Source organism: Helianthus annuus, chromosome 9 (genome assembly GCF_002127325.2).
Source record: "Helianthus annuus cultivar XRQ/B chromosome 9, HanXRQr2.0-SUNRISE, whole genome shotgun sequence".
In the NCBI taxonomy this organism is placed as follows: Eukaryota; Viridiplantae; Streptophyta; class Magnoliopsida; order Asterales; family Asteraceae; genus Helianthus; species Helianthus annuus.
In genome coordinates this window covers 19,036,901-19,051,018 of record NC_035441.2, presented here as the reverse complement: position 1 = coordinate 19,051,018, position 14,118 = coordinate 19,036,901, and the positions used below count along the sequence as shown (strand labels likewise).

Below are 14,118 nucleotides of genomic sequence, written 5' to 3'. Positions count from 1 at the left end.
AAGAACAGGGAGGATCACGAGCGTCACCTACGTCTCATCTTGGAACTTTTGAGAAGGGAACAGCTGTATGCGAAGTTTTCTAAGTGCGATTTTTGGATTCGAGAAGTACATTTCCTTGGCCACGTTGTTAATGAAAAAGGGATACATGTGGATCCTGCAAAAGTAGATGCGGTTAAGAATTGGGCGGCGCCAAAGACTCCCTCTGAGGTGCGACAATTTCTTGGTCTCGCAGGATATTATCGGAGGTTTATTAAAGATTTCTCGAAAATCGCGCAACCCCTCACCTCGCTGACGCAGAAGAACACGACATACTCTTGGGGGACGAAGCAGGAAGAGGCTTTCCAGTTATTAAAATAGAAACTTTGCAGTGCACCAATCTTGTCTTTACCAGAGGGTACCGAAGATTTTGTGGTCTACTGTGATGCATCGATTCAAGGTCTTGGCTGTGTGTTAATGCAACGCGAGAAGGTGATAGCCTACGCCTCGCGACAGTTGAAAATTCACGAGAAAAACTACACGACACACGACTTGGAATTAGGAGCGGTGGTATTTGCGTTGAAGATCTGGAGGCACTATCTGTACGGTACCAAGTGCACCATCTACACCGACCATAGGAGTCTTCAGCATATCTTCGACCAGAAAGAATTGAATATGCGACAACGACGATGGGTTGAATTGTTGAATGATTATGAATGTGCCATCAAGTACCATCCGGGCAAGGCGAACGTCGTAGCCGACGCCCTCAGCAGAAAGGATAATGCACCTAGGCGTGTACGAGCATTGCAACTCACGATCCAGTCCAATCTTCCTTCCCAGATACGAGACGCTCAGTTAGAAGTGTTAAAACCAGAGAACGTTCGAGCTGAAGCTTTACGCGGCTCAAGGCAACGATTAGAACGAAAGGGAGACGGTGCTTACTACGTAACCGGACGCATCTGGGTCCCACTCTATGGCAACTTACGAGAACTTGTAATGGAGGAGGCACATAAGTCACGTTACTCCGTACATCCTGGATCAGATAAGATGTACCACGACTTGAAAACTACATACTGGTGGCCTAGCATGAAAGCTCACATAGCAACCTACGTCAGCAAATGTTTGACTTGTGCTAAAGTCAAGGCCGAACATCAAAAGCCCTCGGGTCTACTGCAGCAACCAGAGATACCCACATGGAAGTGGGAACAGATCGCCATGGATTTCGTGACAGGACTACCAAGAACTCAGGCTGGAAACGATACCATTTGGGTGATTGTTGATCGCCTCACGAAGTCAGCACATTTCTTAGCAATCAAAGAGACAGAAAAGTTTTCGCAACTAGCAGCGGTTTATCTTAAAGAAGTCGTCTCTAGACATGGGGTACCAACTTCTATCATCTCAGATCGAGATCCACGTTTCACTTCTGACCTTTGGCAATCAATGCATAAGTCGTTCGGTTCACGGCTCGACATGAGTACCGCTTATCACCCACAAACGGATGGTCAAAGTGAGCGCACCATCCAAACACTTGAAGACATGCTGCGGGCATGTGTAATTGATTTCGGGAAGGGGTGGGAGAAACACTTACCGTTGATAGAATTCTCCTACAACAACAGCTACCACACTAGTATACAGGCAGCTCCGTTTGAAGCGCTGTACGGACGGAAATGCCGTTCACCTCTCTGTTGGCTTGAGGTGGGTGATAGCCAGATCACAGGCCCTGAACTAGTACCGGAGACATCAGAAAACATTGTGCAGATCCGAAACCGTATGGCCGCAGCTCGCGACCGCCAGAAAAGCTACGCTGACAAGCGTAGTAAACCGTTGGAATTCGAAGTTAATGATCGCGTCATGTTAAAGGTCTCACCCTGGAAGGGTGTGGTGCGTTTTGGGAAACGCGGTAAACTAAACCCTCGTTATGTAGGACCATTCAAAATTCTGGAACGAATTGGAAAGGTGGCCTACAGGTTGGAATTACCTGCTGAGTTGGGCAATGTCCATGATGTGTTTCACGTATCGCAATTAAAGAAGTGTTTGGCTGACGAAACACTAGTTGTACCATTTCAAGAGCTGAAAATAGACGACAAGTTGCAGTTTGTCGAAGAACCAATTGAGATTATGGATCGGAAAGTTAAAGTTCGTAAGCACAGCCGTATACCCATTGTGAGAGTTCGTTGGAACTCGAGACGTGGTCCGGAGTTCACGTGGGAACGCGAGGACCAAATGAAACTTAAGTATCCACATTTATTTCCCAAAGACAAGACCAAGCCTGGCAGTTCTAGATCACATGTGACTAGTGAATTTCGGGACGAAATTCCCATTCAAGTTGGGGATGATGTGACACCCGCGGAAAATGCACAGTCATCCTGATTAGCATCGCATCGTGTTGCGGATGGCTTATCAAATTTCGGGACGAAATTTCTTTCAAGTTGGGGATGATGTAACAACTCGAGTTTTTGACCTTCACTTTCGCATTGAATACACGTTGACTTGGACTGTTTAGTTGTCTGATTTGTTGACTTGTAATGTACATATTGTGATATGATGAAACGTAGTGTGTTACATGATTATGTGTTTGATTGTATAACTGGAAATCTGTTGATAACTTAAACTGTTAACACTTGAACAACCCGACGAAACACAAGTGTGTTTCGCCAAACACTCTTCGACGAAACAGAAGTTGATTCGCCAAGAACAACCAGACGAAACAAAAGTCTGTTTCGTCAACCTACTCGACGAAACAGATGTGTTTCGCCGAGCCCAGTTTCGCCAAGGCCCAGTTCGGTAAATTGTGTATATTAACGTAAACAGACTCCCGTTTCATATCTTTGGCAAAAAGATAGAAACCCTAAGAACTTGCTCTGCTGTGCAACGGCGACAACCATCTTTCACCATCATCCTTTCCTCTCGAATCCTTACTTATTCATCTCGAACCGGTTAGTGCGTGTTTGTTTAATCGGCTTCTTGATTCGTTGATTTCTTTATACATATTGTGCATACTTGATTTCTGATCGGATGTGAATACATATGTAGGACAATGTTGATTTGTATGATTAATCGATTACGTAACGTTGTGCGAATTATGATGTTAATTTAGAATACTACCAAACGAGTCGGATTGATATGAATATGTTCTGATGGAACTGGATTTAGTGATGTTCATATCAAGTTGACGTTTGTTAATCTCGTTGGTTGAATATTGATCGAATACGTGTTACTATCATGAACCTATCTACGTTTAGATAGCTACCGAATCATGTGTTGGTTAGATGATGATTGAACGTTTCTGTTTGATGATGATATGTAACGGCTGTAGTTGTATGATTGGGGTTTCTGTAAAACGTAACTGATAATTGACGTAACTGATGTTTGACGAACGTGACTGGTTTGACGAAACAGAACTCTCGGCGAAACATAATGTGTTTCGCCAAGGGTGATCGACGAAAAAGAACTCTGTTTCGCCAAAGGCAGGATTGACGAAACAGGTTGTGTTTTGCCAAGGATGTGATTTGCCAAAGTGTGTTTCGCCAATTCGAATACTTGCACAGTAATCTGACTTAACTCTGTTAGAAATTAACTGGATTGATTGACCACAGTTAAGTGATACGCATGACTTATATGAACTCGGATGTGTGCAATGTGCTACTTGGTGATTATCGATGCATTGTCCGTTGTGATTACACATACGTGCCAACTTCGTGAATATCAACTGATCTTATGCATGTGAATACTTAGGACTTGACTGATTAAGTGTGAGCGAGTAGTTAATCTTACCGAGCAAACAAAGGTGAGTTCACTGCATTTCTCAAGCATGCGTCCCGGTGGTTTGGGACAACTAGTAAACATTTGGAAGGGAATCTTGGGTAAACATTTAAATTGGGTTTTGGTTATTGAACATGGAATCAATCATTATCGGGTTGCCTGTAGGGCAATGGGGTAATTAGTTGATAGCGCTATTAGTTTTGATACCTCGCACCGGGCCGTAAGGACGGGCGCGAACTAATTATCTGGGCATCATTACCAATGCTTGGTTAGGGGCATTGGGGACTGGACACACTTCCAAGTTATTAAGGGACACACTTCCTGGATACATATGGGCACACTCCCTAGGGTATCTCAACAAGTCATAAACAGCATCATATCACAACGTTGAATTGGCTTAACATACATCTGGTAACAAAATACGTTAATAAAACCTTGAACTCACCAGCGTCGTCTGACACACTTGTCTGCATGCTTGCAGGTCGTTAGAATTCGTGACGTGGACTTGCTATCTGGGAGTGCTGGAGTGATCATGGATCGAGGCTCTTGGATTAACTTATATGTGAAACATTGGTTTTGAGCATTATTATGAAACAATTGTTAAATGATTTACTACATGCTTCCGCTATACAAACTTTGGGAATTAATATTATGTTTGACATTTTCTATTAGTAATTAGTAACATGTTTTATTTAAGCTTTTATCATTGGTTCAATGTGATTGGTGGCTCAGACTCTGATGTGTAACACGCCACGCGGAGTTCCCGCAAGTGGTATTTTGGGGGTGTTACAAATACCGGCTTGCCTCCACTACCGAACCCGCACACATCATCTTCCACTTCTCTCCTGTCTGTTAGCCGGAAAACACCACCTCAGCCGGAAACCACCTCCTGCTTACCGCCGGAACTCCCCACCTTCAAACCCACTCGCCGGATACCGTCGTTGCCGCCTGTCGGACCCGCTGCTGCCTTTGCCGGAATTCGACGGAGAAGCACTCCAGTCGCCGGAGTCAGTCGCCGGAGTCAGTCGCCGGTAACCCCCCGATTTCTATTTTTTTTTTCAACTGTTATTATTATCGTTAATATTACTATTATTTATTATTAATATTATTATTATTATTATTATTATTATTATTTATTTTAATCATGTTATTATTAGTATTAAAGTTACTATTATTATTAATACTATTATTAACAACATTACTAATGTATTAATATTATTAAGAATTCTAATAATATTTCAAATTATTATTATTATTATTATTATCATTATTTAACTAAAATTCAGAAATATTATTATTATTATTAATTATTTCGGTTATTCTTATTATTGTAATTATCATTGTTATAATAAATATTATTGTATTTAACTATTATTATTACTATTATTATTACTATTATTATTAATGTTATTATCATTATCATTATTATTATAATTATTACCATTATTACTACAAATATTAATTCTAAAATTATTATTATTATTATCAGTATTATTATTATTATTGCCATTATTATTATTATTATTATTATTATTATTATTATTATTATTATTATTATTATTATTATTATTATTAGCCTTATTCTCAATTATTATTACTATCATTACAACTTATTATAATTAATATTATTATTATTATCATTATTTTTAGTATTATTTCTATCATTATTATTATTATTACTATCATTATGTCACATTAATCACAATATTAGTATTATTCTCAAATATTATTAATATTATCAAAAATTGGTATTAGTGTAATATATGATAAGTACTATTAATATTAGTCTTACTAGTTTAATTTCATTTTTACCACAATCTTTATGATTACCATTGCAATCTAGTCAGTAATAGTATGACACCAATAATCATTAACATATACCTTATATTATAAATAGGGTAATCTCTTGCAATCTCTTGGATAATCTCAAACCTTCCTACTCTTCCTCATTTACCAAGAAAACGCAACGCAATCAAAGGTGAGTATACATGACCCATTTTTGTTTTACACTTTTTGGGTGCAATATGTATTCTATATCAAACAACACATTCACGTTAAACAATTTATGCACACTCTATCCAAACTCTATGTGATACATTTTATTCATGTTATACATGTTATGCTACTGTAAACTCTCATGACTATGTGTTCATTAACTTTGCAAGCCTCCCCTAACAATGGTAGCGCTATAGGTTGAGAAACGCCCCTCCCGTTATTCTCGCGGGTATTGTTAGGTTAATCTATGTTAAAACCTCCCATTATTCTTTGGGATAGGCACGTTAATTGCGTTAAACTTTGGTTTGGACACATAGAGTAACATCGTTTTGAGTATACTGTTAATATGATATCATGTATTTCACATTGGATATGAGCAAACTTTTGAACTTGTATTATGCTATGTATCAAACTTGTATACTCGCCAACATGCTTTTGTTGATTTTGCTTTAATACATATTGCAGGTTGAATGTTCAAGATATCAAGTAACAAGCTAGGATGGCATAGAAATCCATTTTAGCATTCTAGAAAATTTGTTGGATTTTATGTTTGCTTATTTGGAACAATGTATCTCTCATTTACAATTAATAAAATGATTTGAATTTATATTGTCACAAATAGTGTTATGTTGTTTTGAGCAATTTGTTCGTCTCATCCCGATGTTTCCGCCGTCGGTTGGGGTGTGACACTGCTGAACTCAATGGTGTTCATGATACATTCCATGTATCAAACTTGAAGAAGAGTCCAACATAAGAGACTGTTGTCATTCTGGCTGACGAAATTCATATTGACGACACGCTCCACTTTGTTGAAGAACCCGTTGAGGTTACGGATTGGAAGATAAACAAAACACGTAGGAGTAGTTATAAGCTCGTCAAAGTTCGATGGAATGCGAGACATGGGCCAGAATTCACGTGGGAACGTGAGGATCATCTGAAAGACAAGTACCCCCACTTATTTCCCAAGACCCCTGCAACTAGAAGCAGAGCCTGAAATTTCGGGACGAAATTTTATTAATGGGGGGGAATGTGACAACCCTCACAATTCCAAGTATCTGTACGAATTAATTAATATTTAATTAGTGCTTAATTACTATGCTTGATTACAATTGTGATTAAACTGCTTTCTGTCTTCTGATGCATACATACTCATGCATCACATTTTATACTGTCACTCTATTATTTACACACAAACATTAGTGGCAAACTTGATGCACAAAGCACAGTTAGCACAGTGAGCGGATAACCCAGAAACATACTGACAATGCCAGCACCTAGACAGACAATATTTTTGAGGCTAGTATGAGCCAGGAATAGAATACTACACTAGTAGGGAGTGTAGGGAGGTGAGGACCATAAAATTGCGTCACTAGGTGATAGTTATAGTGCCCGGAACTGCCTAAAACATACTTTAAGTGCAAAATTCTGTACTAAATACCAAAATTCAGCTTTTAACAATGCTAGTAAAGTGCAAAAAATTGGCAAAATAATCCTAGACATTTTCCAAAATGTTGGGAATTTAATGTGTCACTAAAAACAATATAAAAAACACTTTAAAGCTTTATTTAACACTTTAACGGATCAACATCCAACCGAACAACCGGACTTTACCTGGAACATAAAAATATTGCCAAACACATTGTTTTTACTTTTCTGAGCTAGTTAGGGTCTCCGAACACCATAACACACCTTATATTACATAACCCACTTATACACTAACTAAATATCATTAGATCTTAACTAAAGTGTAACTAGATCATCATCATCATCATCACCACCCAACCCCATACCCCCCCCCCCCACACACACACACACTCTCGACGGTCACCAAAAGGGTGACCCACCCTTGCTTTTGATTATTATATTTGTTAATGTTGGATGGTTAGGGACACTTTATATGGCGGTTAATGAAGAAACTTGGTTTATAAATAAGACTAAAGGTTCCTCACTTTCATTTCAAACACCCAACATCACAAAGCTCTCTCTCCTTCCTCCTCCATCATTCACGGCCGCCGCCACCACACCACACTACCACCACCTTTAAGCCTTGTTCAAGCCATCTACATACATACAAAGGTGCAAGGAGTCCTACAACTTAGCTTGGTGCACTCGAAAGCTCAAGGACCACCCTAGTTTTCTTTTATCCACCACTTTTACGCTTTGTTTCTCCCTTAGCCTTGTGCTAGTAGTAAGTGCTCTAAAACTTCATCTTGTTCTTATTTTTACTGGTTAATAGATGATTAAATGGTGAAATATTGAGAACACTAATGAACATAAACTAATCTTGAAACATAAAGTGATAAAGAGTGGATAAAGAATAGATGTATGGTTAAATCATGTAGATCTTGTATAGTTATGATATTTGGATGTTGTTTGTCAATAGAAGTAGGATGGATCATCATCTAGACATGCTAGATCATGTTCAAGAACATGAACTAGTAAGATGTAAATGTTAGAAATATGAAGGATGATGAAACCATCCATACATGAACCTTGAACTTGAATACATACAAGTTTTCTTGAAAAATAAAGATGTAAACTGTCACGACCCCCGACCCCATCTAGCCGGAATCGGAGCCGCGAGCAGTCCAGTGGTACCGGTGATTATTTAAAAAAAACATTGCAGCGGAAATTTCATCAGGACCGTGAGTTAGGAAAAATATCAGAGTTTTAGAAACACCGGATTTTATTTAAATAGATGGAATAAATTCCATGTTTTACAAAGGTAGCTTTTAATAAAAATAATATTTCTTAATTTGAAAATAAGCCACTTCTTGAAGTCTTTTAGTGCCGGATCCAATCCTTACTCCAATCTACTGTAATTACCTGAAACGCGTTTTAAAAAGGTTTTGTCAGCGGGAAATACTGAGTGAATTATTCTAGTTACTGAAAATGACACATTTTATGATTATTCACAGTGTTAAGATCTTTTACGCATGTTTCTGATATCAACCAACTACCCACAGTATTTGTCACTCGACCGGATCTGTGATTGTGGTCATATCACCATTGGCTGCCCCAATGAATGACGTATGTCACATTTAGGTTCGCCCACCTAATGTGAAGGAAACAATAATAATAATACTGTGCACAATACCCCACATACTGGCTGTAATTTGGTGATTACATCAACTTAATCACTGGTATAATAATCTTGGAAAAATGAATTTGGAGTATTGTAAAATAGTTAACACTCACAAACGGTGAGAAAAGAGTTTATAAAAGGAGAATAACTCACAAACTGTGAGAAAAGAATTTACAAAAGAGGAATAACTCACAAATCAGCATGCAGTATTTGAATTAACAAGCTTCATGGTTCAGATTCTTCTGAGAATTAGCATCTACTTTATTATTCTGGATCTTCTGATGATTTAATAGTTTTATTTGATTGTAAGGGTGTAGTTAGGAGTATTTTTGGTGGTTTAACAGAATGGAATACGTATTGGTGAAAAACCTAAATCAACCTTAACTGTAGTCATGAGATTCGAACCTTAACGAATTTCTCAAAAACCGGGTTAATGCTCAATACAGCTTTTACGATAACTTACGAGATCAAATTCTCACAATGAATGACAAAGTGCAATACTTCAACTCATTTATCGTATTAACGACAAACGACAAAGTATAATACTTCAACTCATTTATCGAATTATCGACAAACGACAAAGTATAATGCTTCAACTCATTTATCGAATTATCGACAAACGACAAAGCATAACCCAATATGGGCGGCACTTAGACATTCTTTGGATATATTGATCCCGGAAAATGAATCGTAATAGCGATCGAGTAATTACCCTGTATCGTAGCAGAATTCGTGATTGTGGGTGTTTTATAGTAAAACGGCTATAACTCGGAGTGTAAGACGAAATTTTCCGTCGTTCCAACTCCAGAAATCAAGTCCCACAGCCTACTATTTATAGCTGGAAAATCGTCCCCCTCGCGTGTCGCGACAGGAACATGTGCACCCGTCGCGTGGCGCGACGGGTCTATTTTCTAGCCTAGGGTGGACACGTTTAGGGGTAGGCTTGCTGAGTCGACGGAAACAATAATTTTAATTTCTACAGCGAGTTATATGGATAACCGTCAAGTAGGGAATACCCCCCTTGAGTTTTAGGGGCCCTGATCCTGATTCTGATTGCTACGAAAATTTTAGGAGTTGTGCAGGATTACTTGGGTGTCTCAACTATGGTTCCCTATTGGGTAAATAAAATAATAGGCATGACTTTTGATGAAAGTTTGTTTATAAAATAGAAATAATAAATAATAAATAATAGTTTTGGGTAACTTACAAAAAGAGAATAAAATAGTGAGAAAAAGGAATGGACCCACTGTATAACTTTAGGGTTCAACTAGAAGGACTCCTGGTATAAATTTTGGGTATACTTTTAAGCCATAAAAATATATATATTGTACTTGTGGTAAGTATAGTACCCCTAAATCGACCTTGTCCCGATGTTCCGAGATAGAATCCAAACGAACTTAGTCGGGCAGAGCCTTAACATGCGTTATGGGACTCAGATCAATCGGAAAGGGTAGCGGTGATTGGGAGTTAAAACACTTAAAACAGGGCATGGCTTTATTATTTATTATAGTATAAAAATAAAAATAAAAATAAAAAGATAGGAATATTATGTAGAGAGTGAGAGAGAAAAAGGGAAACTGAACAATTTAGAAAGAGGGAAGCTATTTTCTATTTATACTACAACTAGGATGTATCCGCCGCGTTGCGGCGGGTGAAGTATGCTTCGTTATAATGATGACGATTCTTTTGGTTACACTATGTCCTTAATGAAAAATAAATTGTACATATTAATGCTATTTTGTTTTATTAGTTAACAAAAGAAAGGTTAAAGGGTTGACACCATTTAACCTTGCAAAGAGAGAGCAATTGATGTTGTAGTAGATAGACGAAAGGATTCCTCTATTTTAGTACTTGATGATCAAAATAAATCCAAAATCCTAATGTTACACCATACAAACTTCAAAGAAAGTTTTGTCCTCCAAAATAATAGTAAAAAAGTTAAACAGATCTTGTCACTGTATTTGTAATCTAAGATTGTTATGGAAATTAGTTACCTTAATTTTAGCAACCAAAAATACTTAAAATGAGAAAAAAGAAAAATAATATATAGGTAAAGTATTGTAAGGTAAATAGAAATTAAAAAGCTGAATTATAGATCTTGATCAAGCTCTTACGTCCAAAACCCACAGCATAAGCGGAAATTCATATAGAACATACACCCAAATGACCGTCGAATCAATTCAAAACACACACAAATCCTAAATCCATGAAAGTCGTAACCGATTAAAGAGTTCCTTGAAGTATGCGTGTGGCCAGGTCAGATATCCAAATCTAACACATAACCTGAATCCATGAAAGTCGAAACCCAGGTCAGATATTTGATTTTACCTTCAGTCCTTGAACTCGAAAACACTCTAACTGAACACTGTACAACTTCAATTATTGAATCAATTAAATCAATTATTGTCATTGTGTTAGTAGTGGCACTTAGTGGTTTCACCAATGCAAGGTAGTTTCAAATTTCTTGTCTTCAACATAAGTTTTTATATATAAAAAAAGAACAGCAAAATGTCTTTGGTTGTTTAAGGCACACAGAGGAAATATTCGCATCATGTGTCACCCTGTACTTGATCTAAAACCATGGTTATGTATTGTATGTTATCGGTGCATCAAGTTTTCTACTGTATTTCAAGTTTTATCTTTTTAAGAAAGAACATGCATATGTTAAAACAGACCATTCTATGCACATACATACGGTGAATACTGATGTTGGTGCATCAAAATTTCCAATCATATTTCAAGTTTATCTCTTCATATAATAGACATACACAAACAGAAACACATACATACATATGCCTATATGCACACACATATACGCAATCAATATTTCTAGCTTTTGCCAATGGGCTAGTGGTGGAGTGGTAAGGGAGAGACCTTGTGTTCCAAGTGACTCAAGTTCAATTCCTGCCCCTAGCATTTAGTTTCTGCGGCACCTGGTGATGATGGGAGACTAGGCGAGTAGGCGGCGATCGCTAGTTCGATCCTTGAACTGAGCGGGTTTTACCTCACCGCACTGTCGTGCCTTCAGGCGAGTGTTCACGGGCTTCGGCCCTAGGTGGGGGTTTTCCCCGGTTCGGAAGGCGGGTGTATCCCGATGTGGTGAATTTCGCCAGTAACCCATTTGGAGGATTCGTTGGCCGTTCAAAAAAAAATATTTCTAGCTTTTGAGTCAACTGTCCATCAAGTCAACTCATTCTCCAACACATACCTAACTATCCAAAACTACAGCTAAAAGAATGTGAAAGTGAATGTGAAGACTAAATTCTATCTAGTATGAAAACAAAAGCAAAAATCAACTCTTAAAAGTAACAAAATAGAAATCAACAAACACATAAACAAATTAAAACCACCACAATCAGAACCAACAAAAAAAACCCTAGAAATCAAACCCCTAAACGCCCAATTTAAAACCAAAAACCATACCGATTGACTGCATTCGGTGGTCAATGCAGCATCAGAATATAACAATACGATTAACATTGACCCACCGACAGATAATAAAAGTATAAAACCAGAAGAATTCATGAAAGAAATAGGGCTCAAAGATGATCGTACCTGAATAGAACGGAGTCAGTAAAGCAAAATCACGAATTGGAAGCTTCGTTAAACGGAGTGAATTTGTGATTGTGTAAATTATTTGGAACTGGAGGAATATGAGAGAGTTTTAGAGAGAGAAAAAAAAGGGAGTTGGCGCCGTAGAGAGAGAAACACGTTTTGGGTTTGGGGGAAATATCTCGGCCATCTCTCTCTCTCAACATACTATGTGAGTGAGTGAAAAAGCAAAAGGTAACAAAAACCTGAAAACAACTGTGGTCAAAAAATGAAAAACAAAAAACTTCCCTGGCGCAATAGCATGTTATAATTTGATATATATAATAATAACTAGTTTATAGACCCGCGTATTACACGGGTTGAATAAAGACAATATGTTACGTAAACCCGTGTAACGCATAGACTATAACCTAGTGACTTAGATAATAATAATAATTCATAATTATAATAATTTAATAATTACGAATAGATAATAATAACAATAGCAATAACAATTTTTCTCATTAGTTCCTGAGTTTTGCATTCTTTTTGTCATTTTCATCCAGCCCATTAACTTCATCAAAAAAATCACTTTAGTTTAAATGTGAACTTAAAAAGCTATGTAAATATCTTATATTTAACTTAATCATTGTTGATATATAATTACAAAAATAAATTAAATATAATCTAAACTATATAAAATATAATTTAAATTTTAAACTATATACCATATTCGTTTTTGTAGGTTTATTGGCATGGTGGTATAAAATTCGTTGAATGAAGAGTTATATTCGCAATAAAGTTTTTTTTTGTATCGGACACCACATGTGTTATATACTAATAATAATATCTGGATATTAATCTAATATATTATTAATAAAATAATAATATTGCTAAACTAAGAGACACCTATGTTTAGAGTTATTCGCAAATAAATTATTTGGTTAGATAAATACCTAATTTGGTTTGATCAGCAATGTTGAAAAAATAAAATCTAATGTCACATATGAAAATAAAAATAAATAATTAAAATACTTCAATAGTATAAGATAAATATTTTTATGTATTACGTATTTATTTATACTTATGTATAGATTAATAAATTGGATATATTAATATAATATAATATAATAACAATATTTATTTATTTGTTGTTGTGTATAAATCAATAAATTGTATATTAATAAGATATTATAATAATAATAAGAAGAAGAAGAATTAATAATAATAGTAAAGGAGAGAATGCGACATGACATTAAGATATAATTTTAAGAATAGAATGTCATGTATCACTATCATGATTCTTTTATTAGTATTAGATAGATTATTATTGTTATTATTATGCATTATAATATTTATGCATATGAAATATAAATATATATTATTAGTGAATTGAATGAGGAAATGCCATATGGCTTTAATAGGACTTTTGAATGAGAAAATACCATATGGCATTAATAGGACTCTTTTATTAGAATTAGATTGGGTGGCTTGTTGTTCACAAAATTCTCCTACAACTGGCCACGTATACTGTCATATATTTCTTACACGCATACCTTCTTGTACACTTGTTTGAATTTGAATTAATTTTCATGAATATATTAATCTTATTTAATATTCATGCACTTACTTAAAATTCATAAATTTTACTTTATTATTATATTTCTTACGTAACTTTTTAAGTTGTTATTATTATGATTTTTATTATTATTTTATATATATATATTATAATTAATTTAACTGCTTTTCTTATTGGCGCTTATAACTTT

The 14,118-nt window shown here is 36.2% G+C and overlaps 1 long non-coding RNA gene across 3 annotated transcripts; it reads right to left on the bottom strand.

The window, feature by feature from the left end:
- Window positions 1-10,890: 10,890 nt before the first annotated feature.
- On the bottom strand, window positions 10,891-12,587 carry LOC110877332. 3 transcript variants are annotated; one of them, XR_002556959.2, is made up of 2 exons: window positions 12,374-12,587; window positions 10,891-11,101 (listed from the first exon to the last, which is right to left on the bottom strand). It is a non-coding gene; the product is annotated as an uncharacterized LOC110877332 (long non-coding RNA). The 3 variants fall into 3 exon arrangements; XR_004866580.1 differs by having other exon boundaries at window positions 10,891-12,046; window positions 12,374-12,556; XR_004866579.1 differs by having other exon boundaries at window positions 10,891-12,040; window positions 12,374-12,556.
- Between the last annotated feature and the right edge of the window lie 1,531 nt (window positions 12,588-14,118).